The sequence below is a fragment of the Furipterus horrens genome, unplaced genomic scaffold (assembly GCF_987537825.1).
Source record: "Furipterus horrens unplaced genomic scaffold, mFurHor1.1.pri manual_scaffold_2, whole genome shotgun sequence".
Lineage (NCBI taxonomy): Eukaryota > Metazoa > Chordata > Mammalia > Chiroptera > Furipteridae > Furipterus > Furipterus horrens.
In genome coordinates, this window is record NW_028327172.1 from 111,307,825 (window position 1) to 111,323,091 (window position 15,267).

The following is a 15,267-nucleotide window of genomic DNA, read 5'->3' on the forward strand; positions in this document are numbered from 1 at the left end:
TTTAAAAAAAAATAAAATTAGAACACAACAATATTCAAATGCATTGCTTCATATCATGACAATCTTTCAAATCAGAGACTTCAAGTAATGACAGGAATATTGAACTTGAAATTCAGAGTTCTAAAGTACACATTGACTCATTTTGGAAAACAATATTTTCAAAATAACATATTTTAAATTAGAAATTGCAAACAAATTTTAGGCTTTGTTGGTTTTAGTTATTCAGTGACAAAATAAAACAATTGGACATGGTTTCAATAAACATTTACTTCTGAATATTCATCATGACCAAAAAATATTATATATTAACTGACTACATTATGGAGTCATATTTCAAAATTCACCTCTGTGTTCTTGTGAAATGAGACAAGTGTTTAAAAAAAACTAATAAATGTACATCTTGGTATTTATTAAAACATAAACAATTTCAAAATAGTTTACTGCTTTGCTATGAATTGAGTAAACTTTTAAATGATCAAAGGCTGTTATGAAACTGCCTGCTGCCACGAAAGCCAATACTTAGGTGCTGATGGCCAGAGAAGATGAGGGACTGCTGCCCTAAAAACCATCCTAACATCTCTGGTCTAGCTGGTGTCTTTTATAAGGAAAGGAAAGGGAAGTGGGGGCATGCAGGCAGTGTTCCTGCTGGTTTCTGTAAAGATATTAGCATCGGTATGTTGAATCAGTGTCAGTAGAATTCTTGTGGTTGGTCAGCTCTCGTCTGAACAGGATCTAGAACTCCTAGTCCCTGCAATGCACTAAAATAGATGCTAAAATAGAGATTGTTAGTAAAAACCTGGTTCCTGTTTTTGTTCCAAGTGACTTGTTAGTTTGTTCGTTAGTACTACATTTAATTCTGGTTATTACAATATTGTATAAAGATTATATGTCTTTCATTCTGTTACATCTAGGCAACCTTTTGCTCTACAAACTATTATTTGTCTACTATTGGTTCTTCAATGGTTCCATAAATTTGCTTGTATATCCTGGTAGAGTTGGCCTTTTAGCAATAAGAAACTTAGGAAAATAATTTGTGAATATCAGACGAGCAGTCTGAAATGGCTTGGGTTTTTCACCACTCTGGGGAATAGAAGCATAAACTTCTGTTCATGGTTTGGTCCCCTCTAGTGGACATCAAGTAACACTGTCAATTAAAATTCTTATATAATTGCCTAATGGTCAATCAAAATAATTGAGACTAGTTGTAGGTTCAGCTGAGTGAACTGAAGTAATTATGTTCCTGTGATTTGTTCAGATCTTACAGTTCACACAACTTGGTATCTAACCATTTATTATTCAAAATGTGGGTGAAATACACTTAAATATCTGTAAATCCATTAAGAAAATATATATTTCCAAAGTTAATACCATAATGATTTGAAAAAATATTGACAGAATACATTTATGTAGTTGAAAACATTTTTGTTTCTTTATTTCCAAGGCAGGTAAATAATCATCTATTCTTTGTTTTATGAGACTTTAGTAAATTTGGAAATAACCCTTCATCCACTTCTAAAAGATTCCTCACTCTTAAGATTATGCAGTGGCTTCTAAACTGTGCCAACAGTAGTTCTTAAATGGAAAGTTCTTCTTTCCCATACAATAATACTCTTTAATATATAATATTCCTTCCACATGTTTCTGGGCATGAGTAAGAAAATAAAAAGAAAGAATCAGTGAATTTTTAATGTAATATTTGTGTTTAACAAAAGTTGTTCTTATAAAATGTTTACTAAAAGCTTGGAGAGAAAAGAAAGGAAAGGGGAGGAGAAAGAGGGGAGGAGAGGAGAGAAAGGAGTGGAGTTGCTCTGCAACCTCAGGGACAGAGAAGGACTGTGCTGGTGTGGACATTTCAGCACTATACAGTACAAACAGTCATGGCAAAATACAGGAACTTCACACAAATGCATTCCATGTACAGAGCTGACAATGGCTTTGGTATCAATTACAATAGGGTTTCTACTAATGTTAAATGTGAAAGCTTTCTTTAATATCTAAAGCACTACAAATATAAGGTAGTGCTATTAGTGTTGCTGCTTTTATCATCAGGAATAACAACTAAGACTTATAGGACCTTACTTACAAAGTAGTAAACATAGTTTTAACTGGTATATATATATATGTGTCACTTGTTTCATCAATTGAGCCTACCAAGTGGACTCTATTTTGTCTTCATTTTACATAAGAGGAAAATGAGACACAGAGATATTAAATTGCTCAGGGCTGCACAATTAGGAAATAGTAGAGTAAGGTATTAGACAGCAATCCTAGCTCCTAAATCTGTGTGATTAACCTTAAAAATAACATTAGTAATGCTAATATTAATAATAAGTCTCCAGAAAAAAAAATTAAGTGAATAAATTAGAATTAAATTATTATAACCTCAATTCTGGGTAAATTCACCTTCAAAATTACAAGCATTACTATCATACATCACAGATGTTGATATTGTCCTTTAGAGTCATTTTTACATTTGAGAAAACAAACTGCAAAAAAAAATTTAAAAAAAACCCTCTTGCAGAATCAGATTGTTGCTATAGAGCAGCAATTTTCAACCTGTGTGCCACAAGAACTTTTAAAACATGCAATACAAGACTATTTAGTCAGGAGCACTGACTTCTTTTCCCCTACATTGTCAATTTTTTTTTAATGACAAAAAAAACAGCAGAACAATAGCTGTCAGTGTGAATACCCTGTCTTGAACCATAAGTATATAGGTTATGTATCGGTCAGGTCGCATAATAAGATTGCATCTGATTAATTCTTTGTATCAGAAATCCTTATCTAAAACTATAGGCATCAGGTTTTTTTTAAAGTCACTTTATCCCTGGCTGGTGTGACTCAATGGATTGAGTGCCGACCTGCAAACCAAAGGGTCACCGGTTCTATTCCCAGTCAGGGCACATGCCTGGGTTGTGGGCCAGGTCCCCAGTTGGTGGTGTGCAAGAGACAACCACATATTGATGATTCTCTCCTCTCTTTCTCCCTTCCTTTCCCTCCCCCTAAAAATTATTAAATAAAATATTTTTTTAAAGTCACTTTGCAGCAAAAAGTGTGGGTAATTACATTTTTTGGTGTTCAGTCAAAATTTGCCTATGTTTTTTGCTGTGTTGCAGAATTTTAGTAATTAGTTTGTGTGCCATGAGATGAAGAAGGTCAAAAATTGTTTTTATAGATTGATATTTAGAATGAAAACAGTAAAAAGACAAGGCTTTGTACCAACTTGTAACAAGAAAAAATGTATTTAATCCAAGATATTCATTCCTTTTAGTTTAGTTTTGTTTTTTTTTAAGTAGTGAACCTCTTATAACCTTTCAAAGGCAGTGGATTAAAGGGAGAGTTACCTTTTTCTTTAAAAACAGCTTGCATGTAAAAGTTTGGAAGGTCTCCAGTTCTAGGTGATAAAAGGTGAGGGTTATATAAATGTCTTATTCTTCAGAGATATTTGGAAGTGGATTAGTTATTAAATAAGTAATACTAATTTCAAGGTAATTCTTAAAGTTATAAAAGGTGAAAATATTAAATCTATCATAATATCACCATTGACACACTAACATCAATATTTGCAGTATTCACCATCATTTTTCCCACAGTTAAAATGTTTTTCTGTTTTATGATTAATTTAGTTCTATCTTCCGTAATGTTAATTTTAGTAATACCATCTGATATGAGAAATTACAGAACTCAAATTTCATTAATTTTTTATACTAAAAAAGATAAAAATTGAATATTCATAAATTTCTTTCCTGCAAATTGATATGTTCTTGGTTGCTTTACAAGTGGGGTATTTTATTTTTAATAGACTTAAAAATATAAATACCCATGTATTAGAGTCAACACCAAAAGTAACCCAACAGGATAGGTTATTCAAAGAATAAAAGACCTTTGAGGAATAAAAGAATTGAATAGAAGTAACAATAAGGAGGTACCCAGAACTACATTATGTGTTTAAAAGTTATTTCATTAATTCTCAAATTACTAAAAGCCCAGGAGTATAACCATCCCCAGAGTACTTGTTAGAGATTTAAATTCTTAGGCACACATGAGAACTATGTAATCTGAAACACTAGAGATGAGACCCAGCAATCAGTGTTTTAATAACTATTTCAACTATCTAACCCTCACATAACCTTACAAAATTAATAAATTTCTATATATTACAAACAAAGGTAAAACAACATCTTAATGATACCAAAAGAGAAATCCAACTCTATGCTGTCTACAAAGGACAGATTTAAAATTCAAAGATACAAACAATTTTAATTGCTATATATCTATAGCAATTAGTAACCATAAAAGAGCTGTAGTGAATGCTGTAATATCAGACAGAATAGTCTTGAAGATAAAAGTATTACTAGAGACAAAGAATGACATTTTTAAAGCCAATTCATCAGGGAGATATATCAATTATAAACATATACGCATCTAACACTGAGCCCCAAAATATCTGAAGAAAAAAGAAACAGAATTAAAGGGATAAAAAAATAATTTAAGAATAATAGTGGAAACCTCAATACCCCATTCTGAATAACTATAAGTAAGCCAACTACACAGAAAATCAACATGGATATAGAATATTTTGGACAATTCTATCAACCATCTTGATCAAACTGACATCTATAGCACACTCCAGCCAACAAAAGTAAAAATAATTCTCAAATGTACGTGAGACACTCTCCAGGACAGATCATATTGTAGACAATAAAGTAAGTTTCAATAAATTTAAAAGGTTTAATATCATACAAAATATTTCAAAGTTTTCTATATAACTACAGTAATCAAGATTGTGTGGTTGGTGTGAGGAGAAACACAAAGATCAATTGAATTAAGTTGGAAGTCCAAGAAGAAACCATTAAATTTATGGTCAGTTGGTTTTAGGCCAAGGTACCAATTCCGTGGGGATAGGATAATCTTTTCAAAAACTGGATATGCTCATGCAAAACAGTAAACTTAAACTATTAATGCATATTTCAAAAAAAAATTAACTCATGATGGATCTTAGCCTCAGACATAAGACTAACTATGAACAAAGTAACCAGAAATCTTACAAGACAATATTATGAGAAAATTTTCATGACTTTGGGTAGGCAAAGAATTTTTAGATTCAACACCAAAACTATGATTCATAAAATAAAAATATTGGTAATTGTATATCAAACTTTAAAATGTTACAGTTCAAAGACACCATTAAGAAAATTATAAGATAAACCAGGAATTGAGAAAATATAATTGTATATCATATGTCTGCTAAAGGATATATATATATATATATATATATATATATATATATACACACACACACACACACACACACACATTTTTAAGTATGTTTTATTGATTATGTTGTTACAGTAGTTACAATTTTTTTCCCCTTTGCTCCCCTCCGCTCAGTGCCTCTCTTCCCTCCAGCAATCCCAACCCCCTTAGTTCATGTCCATAGGTCGTGCATATAAGTTCTTTGGCTTCACCCTTTCCTATATTATTCTTAACTTCCCCCTGTCTATTTTGTACCAATTATGCTTCTTAATCCCTGCACCATTTCCCAATGTCTCCCCCTCCTCTGTCCCATCTGATAACCGTCCAAATGATCGCCATAACTCTGATTCTGTTCCTATTCTGGTTTGCTTAGTTGGAGTTTGTTCTTATTTTTTAGATTCAGCTGTTGAGAGTTGTGAGTTTGTTGTCATTTTAGTGTTCATAGTTTTGATCTTCTCTTTCTTAAGTAAGTCCCTTTAACATTTCACATGATAATGGCTTGGTGATGATGAATTCCTTTAACTTCACCTTGTCTGGGAAGCACTTCATCTGCCCTTCCATTCCAAATGATAGCTTTGCTGGATAGAGTAACTCTGGTTGCAGGTTGCCTTTCTTCACATTGAATACTGCTTGCCAGTCCCTTCCTCCTGCAAAGTGTCCTCTGAGAAATCAGCTGATGGTCCTATAAGCACCCCCCTGTAGGCAACTCTCTTCCTCTCTTGTTGCCCCCAGGACTCTGTCTATTTTTCACCTTTGGCATCTCAATCATGATGCGTCCTGGTGTGGTCCCCTCTGAGTACAGCTCGCCCGGCACCCTCCATGCTTATGTCCATCTCTTTCGCAAAATTTGGGAAGTTTTCCTCATTTTTTTCAATTCTTGCTTCCTCATTCTGCATTGGTTGACTGTTTTTTTCTTCCTTATGTTCCAAATCATTGATTTGAACCCCGGTTTCCTTCTCTTCACCATTGGTTTTGTGTGAATTTTCCTTAGTTTCATTTAGCATAGCCTTCACTTCTCTTATGCGTTTGCCATACTCACTCATATCTGTCAATCCTGTGAGCACCTTTATCAGCAGTGTTTTGAATTCTTCCTCTGTTAGGTTGTCTATCTTCTCATCTGTTAGGTTGGCTATCTCCTTGTCACTTAGTTCTCCCACTTGAACCTTGATCCGTTCCCCCTTTTGGGCCATACTTCTCTGTCTCCACATTCTGACAGGCTCCCGTGTTTGTTTGCCTCCGCATCCCAGGTAGAGCTGTCGCTCCTGTTATGTTGTAAGGGGCGGAGCCTTAGGGATTTGTTGGTACAGGGCGACCTGTTTCACCACGTTGAGGCGCTGTATGTGGGGAAGGGGTCCAAGAGGGAAAAATGTCACCTGCCCAGTACTCACCCCTTTTCCAGGCACCTCTCCCACTTTCGCACCAGATTGGCACCCCTCTAGCTGCAACCTTGCCCATTGTTCCCAGAGTGGTTGGGTCTGAGGACGTTCTAGGACCGTGACGGCCCTTTAAACAAGTGGACTCTGCTGAGACTGGCAGTTTCTGCCTCCACCTCAACCCCCACTGGTCTGCACAGTCAGAAGCAATGAAGCTTGATTTTCCCTGGTGTTGGGACCATCAGCTGCTAAGTCTGGTGAGGAGCTGGGATCGCCTCCCAGGTGTCCCTCCTGACTCTTTAAAATGTGCCACTGTGCTTTCTGCCAGCGTGCTGCTGCTGCTGCTGCTGTTGCTGCCACCACACCGCGTCCTCTCTGCCCTGACTCCGCCCCTCCTACCTGTCTGGATGAGTATTTCTTCTTCATATTTTTGTTTTCTGATTTCCATGTAGTTTGATTTTCAGGAACTGCTGGTTGTTTCTAGTGTTAAGGTAGTTGTATTTCTTCTTAGTTGTGGAGGGAGACGCAGCATGTCTGTCTATGCCTCCATCTTGGCTGGAAGTCTTTATATACTTTTTAAGGTACTCTCGCAACTGAGTGATAAGGAGAGAAATAAACTAATTAAAAAATAGACAAGTCCTGACTGATGTGTCTCAGTTGGTTGGACATCATCCTACAAAGTGAAATGTTGCCAATTCAATTCACAGTCAGAGTACATGTCTGAGCTGTGGGTTCAGTCCCAGGTCAGGTCATGTATGAGAAACTCTTCCCTGCAGAGTTTCAGCTGAGAGTCTTATGGGAACTCCTTTGTAGGTAAATCTGTGCTTCTGTCTTGTTGTTTTTAAGATTCTCTATTTATCCTTAATCTTTGCATTTTAATTACAATGTGTTTTGGTGTGTTCCTCTTTGGATCCAACTTGTTTGGATTTCTCTGTGCTTTCTGGACTTGAATGTCTATTTCCTTCACCAAATTAGGGAAGTTTTATTTCAATATTTTTTCAGAAAATTTTCAATTTCTTGCTCTTCCTCTTCTCCTTCTATATGATTCAGATGTTGGTATGTTTAAAGTTGTCCCAGGTTTCTAAGCCTCTCCTCATTATTTTGTATTCATGCCTCTTCATTCTGTTCTGGGTGAATGTTTATTTCTTCCTTTTGTTCCAAATCATTGACTTGAATCCTGACTTCCCTCCCTTCACTGTTGGTTCCATGTTTATTTTTCTTCATTTAACTTTTTGCAACCTTTTATTCTTCCTTTTATTTTTTGGCCAAAGTCTATGAGTTGTCTGAGCATCCTTATCGCCAGTGTTTTGAACTCTGCATATGATAAGTTAGATCTCTCCTTTTTGCTTAGTTATTTTTCTGGGGTTTTGTTCTCTTCTTTCATTTGGGCCATATTTATTTTTCTCCTCAATTTAGTAGGATCCCTGTGTTTATTTCTGTGCATTAGGTGGAGCTGCTTTTACTCCGTATCTTAATAGCATGGCCAGTGTAGCAAAGACACCTGTAAATTGTATGGGGCAGAGCCTTGTGTAAGGGTGAGAATAAGTGGACCTAATTTAAATGGGATGCCTCTAAAGGGCTCTTGTAAATGACATTTAACTGAAGCCTGCAACTCAACACCAAAAACAAACAAGCCAATTTGAAAAATGGCCTGATGACCTGAATAGACACTTCTCCAAAGGGGACATACAGATGGCCAGTAAACAAATAAAAAGGCAGTCAACATCAATAATAATTTAAGAAATGCAAATTAAAACCACAATTAGATATCACCTTACATCTGTCAAATGGCTACCATCAATAAACGAGTGGACAAACAAGTGTCGGCAAGGATATGAAAAAAAGGGAACTCTCATGAACTTTAGGTGGGAATGCAGATTAAATGAAGCCACTGTGGAAAACAATATAAAGTTTCCTTTTATCCAGCAACTCCACTTCTGAGTATATATAAGAGAAATCCAAAGCGCTAATTTGAAAAGATATATACATCACACGTTCATTGCAACATTATTTAAAACAGCGGTCCCAAACCTTCTTGGCACCAGGGTCCAGTTTCAGGGAAGGAAATTTTTCCATGGACAGTATGGAGGAGATAGGAGGCAGAGCTCTGGTAGTAATGTGAGCAAAGCTTTGCTGGCTCACCCACCACTCACCTACTGCTGTGTGGCCTTGTTCCTACCAGGTCATGAACTGGTACTGTTCTGTGGCCTGGGGATTGGGGACCTCTTGATTTTAAATAGCCAAGATATCGAGGCCACCTAAATGCCCATCAATAGACAAGTAGATAAAAATGTGGTAATACATATATACAATGAAATATTAGTTGACCATAAAAAATAACAAAATCTTAACATTTGCTACAGGATGGATAGGCCTAGAGGGTACTATGCTAAGTAAAATAAGTCAATCATAGAAAAGCAAATACCATATGATTTCACTTATAGAATCTAAAGGACAATATAAATGAACAAATAAAACAGAAACAAGAGGACCAAAATGAAAGAGTAAGTGGAAGTTACACTAACCTCTTTGCAACCAAACTGGAATTAAAATTAAGTTATAGAAAAATCATCCTGAATAATCAACTGAACACTAGGGGAGAGAAACCTTATAACCAGAAACAGATGGTAGAAGCCACATCATTACAACAAGACTGGTAGGGAGTGTAGAGGAGGTGCAAGAGGGCTGACTGGACTCCCATGAGCAGCATCTGAAGTTCTGGAGGGATATTTCAGTGGCTGGTGGTTCCCCTGAGAAGTGCGGGATCTAAACCCCAAGCTGGATTACCTAGCCTACAGCACCAGAACCAGGAAAGGAGCCCAAATAATGTATAGCTGTGAAAAGCAGCAGGGTTTCTATCCACCAGGGAGAGATAGCTAAAGACACAGAGAGCCTTTTAAAGGGCCAACACAAAAACTTCTGTTTGCTGCCACTTACCCTGGGCTCTGGAAGAAGGAGGTCAGAGAAGTGTGAGCAGAGTCTGGGATTGGTGGCTCTGGGGAGAGAACTGAAGGAACAGGATCCCCATGCTAAGTCATTCCACGTACTGCAGAAGCCACCTTGCTCAGCCAGACCACTCCTCTCCAAATGCCATCGCCCTGTGAGGAAGCAATAGCCTCACCCACAGGAACCACTTTAACCCCACAGCTTAAGCCCTGCTGTGACTGGAGGCACTGGTTAAGCCTAATAGAAAGCCTGCAAGCAGAGGCAAATCTCTGGGAGCTTTGAGACTTTAGCTGATCATTTTAAAGGGTGCTGGCTGATAAAAGCTGTTTTTGATGCACAGCCTGGTTCTTTCTGCACAGAAATAGGGCCAGCAGAGGGAGCCACATGTTGTACATTGCTGATAGCTCCAAACAGGTTGTCCAGGGCCAGTCACAGTAGCATCTGACAAAGGTCTACTCCAGAGTCTTTGCAGATCTCCCTAATACATACACAAATACAAAGAAGCAGCCAAAGTGGAAGACAAAGAAACAGATCCCAAATGAAAGAACAAGAGAATTCTCCAGAAGAAATAGGTGAAATAGAGGCAAGCATTTTATCAGTTTAAATTAATAATTACAAGGACACTCAACAGCATGAAATAAGACATAGAAACCATTAAAAAGGACTAGTCAGAAATAAACAATACAATATATGAAATAAATAATGCACAGAAAGGAATAAAGAGTAGGTTAAATGAAGCAGAGGACAAATCAGTGAATTGAAAGAAAGGTTAAAAAAAGAAAAACAGAAGAGCAGCAAAAAAATAAAATAATTTTATACAAGAAGGAGAGTTTAAGAAACCTTAGGGACAACATGAAGCAAAACATACACATATGGAAGAACCAGAGGTAGAAGAGAGTGAGCAAGTGGTCAAGAACCTATTTGAAGAAATAACGACTGGAAACTTTCCCAATCTGATGAAGAAAAAAAGACATACAAGTCCAGGAAGTTCAAGAGTCCCAAACAAGATGGACCCAAAGAGGCCCACACAAAGACAGATTGTAATTAAAATTGCAATGCTTAAAGACAGAGAAAATATTTAAAACTGCAAGAAAAAAGCACTTAGTTATCTACAAGGGAATCTCCCATTAGACTGTCATCTGATTTCTTAATAGAAATATTTCAAGACAGAGGGAATTGGCATGAAATATTCAAAGTGATGAAAAGCAAGGACCTACAAGCAAGGCTACTTTACCCAGCAAGTCTATCATTTAAAATCAAAGAAGATATAAAGAGCTTTCTAGACAAGAAAATGCTAAAGGAGTTTGTTAACACAAAACGAGTACTGCAACAAATATTGAAAGACTTGCTTTAAGAAGAAGAAAAATAAGTCTCAATAAATTTAAGAAGATTGAAATCATATTAACCACTTTCTCAACCCACAATGCTATAAAACCAGAAATCAATCACAAGAACACAGAAAAACAAACAATGACATGGAAACTAAATTACATGATGTTAAACAATGAATTGGTCAACCATGAGATCAAGGAAAAAGTCAAAAGATACTTTGAAACAAAAGAAAATGAAAACACAATAAGCCATATCTGTGGAACACCGGGAAAGAAATCCTAAGAGGGAAATTCACAGCGTTCATTATAGGCCTATCTCAAAAACAAACAAAGAAAACGAGCTCAAATAAACTATCTAACTTCACACTTAAAGGAACTTACAATAAAACAACGAAGCCCAAATTGAGTAGAAGAAAGGAAATAATAAAGATCAGAGCAGAAATAAGTGAAATAGAGTCTAAAAACATGACACAGAAGATTAATGAAGCCAAGAGCTGGTTCTTTTAAAAGATAAACAAGATTGAGAAACTTTTAAGAAAAAAAAAAGAGAACCCAAATAAACAAAATCAGAAATGAAAGAGGAAAAATCTCAACTGATACCAGAGAAATATAAGTGATTGTAAGAAATATTATGAACAACTATATGCCCACAAATTGGACAAACTGGACAAAATGGGTAAGTTCTTAGCAACATACAATCTTCCAAATGAAATCAGGAAGAATCAGAGAATCTGAATAGACAGATTACACCTAGTGAAACTGAAGCAGTAATCAAAAGACTCCCAACAAATAAAAACCCTGAACTGATGGCTTCACAGGTTAATTTTACCAAACATGCCCCAAAATAATACCTCTCCCTCTCAAACTACTACAAGAAATTCAAGAGGAGGGAAGGCTCTAAAGCTCATTTTATGAGGCCAGAATTATCCTAGTTCCAAAACCAGATAAAAACACAACAAAAAATAATTATAGGTCTCCACGGTTGCAGTTGCAGTTTCATACTATTGTTGGCAGAGGTCGGGCTCGTGAGGGGCCTCGAGTGGGGAATCTGGGTCTCAGTCTCAAGGTTTGTGATCAGGATTGCTAAAATTAGTCCGCAGAAGCAACCTCCCAGTGACTTCTGAAAGCAAATCATTGGATGACCCATTGTGGTGAAATTAAATTCTGGAGTGGATTATCAAGGGGTCCTGGCTTGCCTGGATTACTACATGAATATAGCTTTGGAGCAGACAGGAGAATGTGTAAATGGACAACTGAAGAACAAGTACGGGGACACATTTATCTGAGGAAACAACATGTTACACATAAGCACACAGAAGAGAAGGATGTGAAGATGTCAGGAGGACAGTATTTTTCATATTTGGATTTTTTCAATGAGATCTATTTTTTTAAGTATGTAATTTGTTGTATTTCAGAGGAGTTGGTGATTTTTCACTGATGCATAAGTAAATGTATAAAATTGTGGTTTTCATTGTAAAGAATTCTTTCATATTTAAGTTTCAGTCATTTTCTTTTACCTCTATGTCAGTGTGCAGAATGCGAAAAAGAATTTTTAAAAATAATAGTAATTATTATAGGCCAATATTCCTGATAAACATAGATGCTAAAATCTTCAACAAAATATTGAGAAACCAAATACAGCAATGCATCAGAAAAGCAACTGAGGTGGTGAAACCGTTACTGAAAGAAATAATTCCAAGATTTGGACTTCCTCATAGAATTCAGAGCAACAGTAGGCCATAGTTCACCTTGATCTCCCAGAAGGTTGGACAGGAACTGCAAATATGATGGAAATGGAGTGTATCTTGGAGACCTCAATCTACAGGAAAGACAGAAAATGAATCACACGATAAAGAAGACCCTGGCAAAATATGCCAGGAAACACATTTAAAATGGGGCCAGACACTTTCCATTGCTTTGCTCTGAATTAGAGTTGCACCCAGAAGAGGGCTTAAACTGAACCCTATTGGAATAGTTTATGGAGTACAGGGATGCCCCCTTTAGATTTGGAACATGAAGCAAGAATTAAGCAGTATGTGCAACATTTATGTAAACACTAACCATTTTTGCACAAGTTTGCTCATTGCAGTTTTCTCTATACACCTGATGAGCCCTTGCACCTGTTCTGGCCAGGAGACCACATATTTCTAAAAACATAGAAGAATCAGGACCCTGAACAGCAGCTAGCCAAACAATGGACTGGTCCCTATGATGTCCTGTTGGCAATGCATTCTTCCCTGAAGCTGATGGGAATCAAGCCTTGGATCCACTACACATGGATGAAATGGGCACTGCCTGAGGATGATGCAGGCCCTGCTGCTGTGATTAATGCTGAATGAGAAAGCTGGACCTGCACTCTGGAAAATTTGAAAGTCCTCTTCCAGAAAAGGATGGTGACCCCCAATACAGGGTGACAATATTTCTTTTACTTTATGCATGTGCTTGTAAAGCTAGGAACTTTTTCCTTCCAGATACTGAGTTTGAGTATGGTCCTTCCCAGTGTGGAAAAGAGCAAGGATTGAAAGTGAATTATGGTTAAATCTGAATAAATAAAGATATACAGAAAGGTTGTGAAAGTTTTAAACCTGGAGGAAAGGAAACCTCAGTTCTTGTTGTGGTTATTCTTTCTTTACTTGTTTTCTGATCTTATGGACATGCTTTGCTGTTTTGGGTACATCAGGAATCTTCTGCTTTTTGTCCAGTGAGAGCTATGACAGGTCCCCTATGAAACCAGTTGGAGAGAATATCATTGCCATATGGGACCTAAGAAGGGTCATGTGGTGCCAGTGGAATCCAGCCTGGAACAAGGGAGCATGTCTCTGCCAAGAGACTGGATGGTGAGAGGGCACATCTCAGCCAGGAGACCTGTGGAGGAGTTGGTAGGTGAGAGGGTCCCTTTACCAGTAAACCTTTGAGCCATGTGGAACCTAGGAAATGTCACCTGTGGGACCAGTTAGCAGAACTGGTGGGAAATGGGACAAGATTCTAAAGCTAGTTCTAATCCCCCTTCTCCATTTGGAACTCTGTTTTTGTTTTGGCTTTTGCTTTGCTTCTGTTCTGGAAGAAAATTGAGGTTTCCAAGGCAGAGTTAAAACTTCACACTATGTGGGAAAGTGAACAAGGGAAAGTATAAGGCATGAAGCTGCAATTTTAGTGAATATTAGAAGGGCAAGGATTTTCCTTCATGCTTTATATTTTTCTTCCAACCTGATTCCTCCAGAATTTTCCATTCTGAAGGAGTAAATTATGACATAAGGTTTCTTTGCATAAAACCAATAAGATGAGTTGCCAATAGTGGTTTTATTAACCAAGATTTTGACTGGAATGTCATGGCTGAAGGAGGCATGTCTGGGCTCTGGTTGTTACTAGAAAACTTTGAGGAACTGAGGTTGACTTTCAAAGCTAGTGAAAGACCACTAGAAAAAGCCTGGTACATTGGTTGGTTGTATGGTTTGTGGCAGTCTTTCCATGAAGGTTGCTTTCCTAAAAGATGGATAGGAGGAATCTTAAGGCACAATGAAAATCTCTGAAATCTTCTCTGAAATCTCAAGGACTTCAGAGAAGCAGGTTCTACAGGGAAAGCCAGATGGCAGGTGAGTGGTTCAGCTTCTGTGCCCCAAAGGATAGACTAAAGGGTCAATCTAAAAGTTATTTGTGTGAGTTCCCGCAAAGCAGACTTAAAGATCATATGTGATCAATTGTTGCTCTTGTTGTGTTTATGCAAATGAACAGGCAAAATTAAAACTGGATTTAGTGCAATCCCTTTAATGGAAATGAGGGTGATCTTAAAGAAAAAAATTATGATTCAAGGAAAATCACATTGCTCAGTGGTGGACATTAGACTAGTGCAGCTAACTGTCTTTAAAGTCTTATTTTAATTTGAAAGTTGAAACTGGGTTTGTGACATCATCAAAGATGCTCAATTTACAGGCAAGAAGGCTCTATCAAATTGTCACTATTAAATATCATTTCAGCAAAAGCCTTGAAACTGGATGTCTTCCCAAAAAACAGTCTCACAGACTCAGACTGGTTTGCGGGTTGTTATGTGAATTAACACATGTGTTCTTCCTTCTGTTTTCATTGGGAATAAGCCTATGACATCATTACCTGAGTGACTGTTTACACAATGTAGGCCTCACTTAAGAAGTCCATCTACATCTGCACCTCCTGAAACTCAATGGTTTGGCTGAGCTAAGTATTGGGTTGGTTAAGTATGGGGTAGTCTGCAGGTTTCACTTTAAAACTGGTTTCCTTTTCTGCCCTAATGGCTTGGACAGAAAGGACCCAAAGGTGTTAAAGGGGGTGAGGATGGGGGTCCTAGAATATTCCCTCTGCCTACATTAAGTGTAGAGGACAAAAGG

At 37.1% G+C, this 15,267-nt stretch overlaps 1 pseudogene; it reads left to right on the forward strand.

Moving 5' to 3' along the window:
* Nucleotides 1-11,578: 11,578 nt before the first annotated feature.
* On the forward strand, nucleotides 11,579-12,237 carry LOC150019288 (U6 snRNA-associated Sm-like protein LSm6 pseudogene; annotated as a pseudogene).
* Nucleotides 12,238-15,267: the final 3,030 nt, after the last annotated feature.